At 48.5% G+C, this 3,036-nt stretch overlaps 1 pseudogene; it reads left to right on the forward strand.

Annotated features, from left to right (window-relative positions):
* Window positions 1-3,036, forward strand: part of LOC106734306 (elongin-C pseudogene) — a 5,202-nt pseudogene that overhangs the window by 930 nt on the left and 1,236 nt on the right.

Here is a 3,036-nt window from a genome sequence, read left to right on the forward strand (position 1 = left end):
TGAACCCTGTCCCTCTGCCCTTCACCACCTTAAGCCCCCAGGATGCAGGACCCAGTAGCAGCTAGAGTGACTAAGAACGAGCCTAGAAGGACCAGGCATCTCAGACTTCTTGCTGTTGTCTTTTGCCCACGCACATGTTCTCTGAACTCTCCCCACACAGCGCTCCTTCACCATAAGGTGCCACAAAGCAAAAACCAGCAGCAGGAAGACAGAGACAGAGTGAACACAGAACTGGGCATCTCAGACTTCTTCCTGCTTTGCCTGTGGAAGTGTGCTTTAGATCCCTCCCACCCACACACAGCCCTATGCCATAAGCTCCCATGGTGCAGGAGTCAGTGGCAGTGAGAGATGGAGAGAGTGTGACATAAGAACGGAGCATCTCAGATTTCTTAATGCTCCCTTTTTCCTTCACAAGTGTACACTGGACATTCCCTGCACCCTCCCACCTTAAGCCTCCACAGTCCAAGAGCCAGCAGCACTGAGAGACAGAAAGAAACAAAAGAACCCCATGTCTCAGACATCATACTGCTGCCTTCTGCCAGAGTAAGTGTGCTTTGAAATTTCTGCTCCCCACTCCCAGCATGCCTCTGTAATTAACCCCCAGGTTGCAGTGGCCAATGGCAGACAGAGAGCACACCTGTGCATTCCCAGAAGGACAGCACATCTCAGACTTCATACTGCAACCTTTTGCCCCTGTAGGTGTGCTTTGGACTGTCCCCACACCTCAGCCCTCTGCCATAAGTGCCATGGTGTAGAAGCCCACGGCAGCGAGACAGAATAGAATGATCTCAGAATGACTGCATATCTCAGAGTCCTTGCTGTTGCCTTTTGCCCACACAGGTGTACTTTGGACCCTCTCACCACTCATGTGCCCATCCTCTATAAGACCCCATGCTGGTCTGAGCCAGGGGCAACAGAGAGTGAGCACAGAAGGGTAGAGCTTCTTCCTTCTGCCTTTTGCCCATGTCAGGGTGCTTTAGATTCTCCACATCCCATGCCCCTCTGCCTTAAGCTCCTAAAGTGCATGAATCAGCATTGGCAAGAGAGAGAGAGAGACAAAGAGACAGTGAGCACAGGAGGATAATCATCTCAGACCTCTTGCTTCTCCCTTTGGCAAGCCTAGATGTGCTTTAAAATGCCCCCCCCCACACCACTCTACCCTCCACTATAAGCCCCTATGGTAAAGGAGCCAGTGGCAGTGAGACAGTGAGAGTGAGAACTGACTTTTGTATTTTTTGTTGCTGCCTTTTGCCTGTAGAGATTCACTTTGGAACCTTCCCCTCTAGCTCCTCCGCCATAGCCCCCATGTGCAGGAGCCAGTGACAAGAAAGTGAATGCAAAAGTACCTTGCATCTCAGACTTCTTGCTGTTGCCTGCACGGGTGTGGTTTATAACCCCCCCCTTGCCCACACTTCTTAAGTCCCCCACCTTGCAGGAGTCAGGAATAGTAAGTCAGATAGAGAGCATGAGTGCAGAATAACCTCACATCTGTGTTCTTGATCCTGCCTTTTGCCTTGCACAAGTGTGCTTTTTTTTTTTTTGGAGAGATTTTCACTATAGGGTGCATGCGCTTGCCAGACAGACAGAGAGAGACATTAGAGACAGAAAGTGAGAAATCACCCCCCAGGGGGGATGGTCACGCCGCAATCCCTTCTCCTCCATTCTCCTTTCGGGATCTTGGGCATGCACGCGCACGCGCCCGGCGTGAGTTTTTAAGCCACCGGGTCCGGGACGCGAACCACGGTCGACTACGTGGGAATTCAGCGACATAGCCATTACGCTAACTGCTGGTTCCCCACAAGTGTGCTTTTGACCTTTGCCATTGCTTAGGCCCCTCTGCCATAACTGACACTGTGCAAGAGTCAGTGGCAGTAAGAAAGAGTGAACACTGAAAGACAGTGCATCTCAGAGTTCTTGCTGTTGCCTTCTGCCTGAGCAGGCATGCTTTGGACACTCTCCCCAATGCACTTCTGCAGGAAGCACTCATGGTGCAGGAGCTAGGAATTAGTACCAGAGAGAGAGAGACCAAGAGAGAAAGACAGAGTGAGCCTATTAACTACACATCTCTGACTTCTTGCTGCTGCCTTTGCCTGAACAGCTGTGTTTTTGACCCACCTCGCCCTGCATCTTAAGCCTCCATGGTTCCAGAGCCAGTGGCAATAAGAGACTAAGATTCAGCACAGATGGATCACAAATCTCAGAGTTCTTGCTTTTGCCTTTAGCTTAAGCTGGTGTGCTTTTTGACCCTCTGTCATAGTCTCCTCCTCCTTAACCCTCCATGGTTCAGGAGTAAATGGCCACAAGAAAGCAACAGGGAATGCAGAAGGACCAGGACTCTCAGACTTCTTGCTCCTGCTTTTCTATGCCTTAATTTGCTTTGAGATTGTAGTTAGCTTACTTGTACTTCCTTCTTTATTTGAATCAGTCCAAATGGAACTAATTCTGAGAGATTGGAATAGAAACCAAAATCTAGAGCTGGCTACATCTACCCTTCTTGGATTGACAGAAAAGGCCATTTCCCAAAAACACACCTGAGAAGTAGAGCTCATCTTCCCCACCAACACTACAAAATCAACTCCAAAAAATTAGGAAGGAGTGTGTAATCCATAGATGACCAAAAATCAGTACAAAGACACAAGAGATATGAAAAAAAAAATATCTCTCCCTCAAGGGAACATAAAAATTCCTCCTCAACCAAAGAGTACAAAAGAAGTCACAGAAATATCAGAAAAAGAATACAAAATGTTCAAAGTGACAAAAGTGAATGAGATGAAAGAGAAAATGGACAACCATCTCCAGATGAGGAAATCATTTCAAGAGCTGAAAAAGAATTCCATTAAGAGACAAACACCATAAAAAAGGAATTAAACAGGGACCAGCAGTTAGAGCAATGGCTATGTTGCTGGACTCCCATGTAGTCGACCGCAGTTCGCGTCCCAGACCCGGTGCTTAAAACACACCGGGTGCATGTGTGTGTGTGCCCAAGATCCCGAGAGGAGAATGGAGGAGAAGGGATTGTGGCATGGTCCTCCCCCC

The sequence above is a fragment of the Tupaia chinensis genome, unplaced genomic scaffold (genome assembly GCF_000334495.1).
Source record: "Tupaia chinensis unplaced genomic scaffold, TupChi_1.0 Scaffold000092_1, whole genome shotgun sequence".
Lineage (NCBI taxonomy): Eukaryota > Metazoa > Chordata > Mammalia > Scandentia > Tupaiidae > Tupaia > Tupaia belangeri.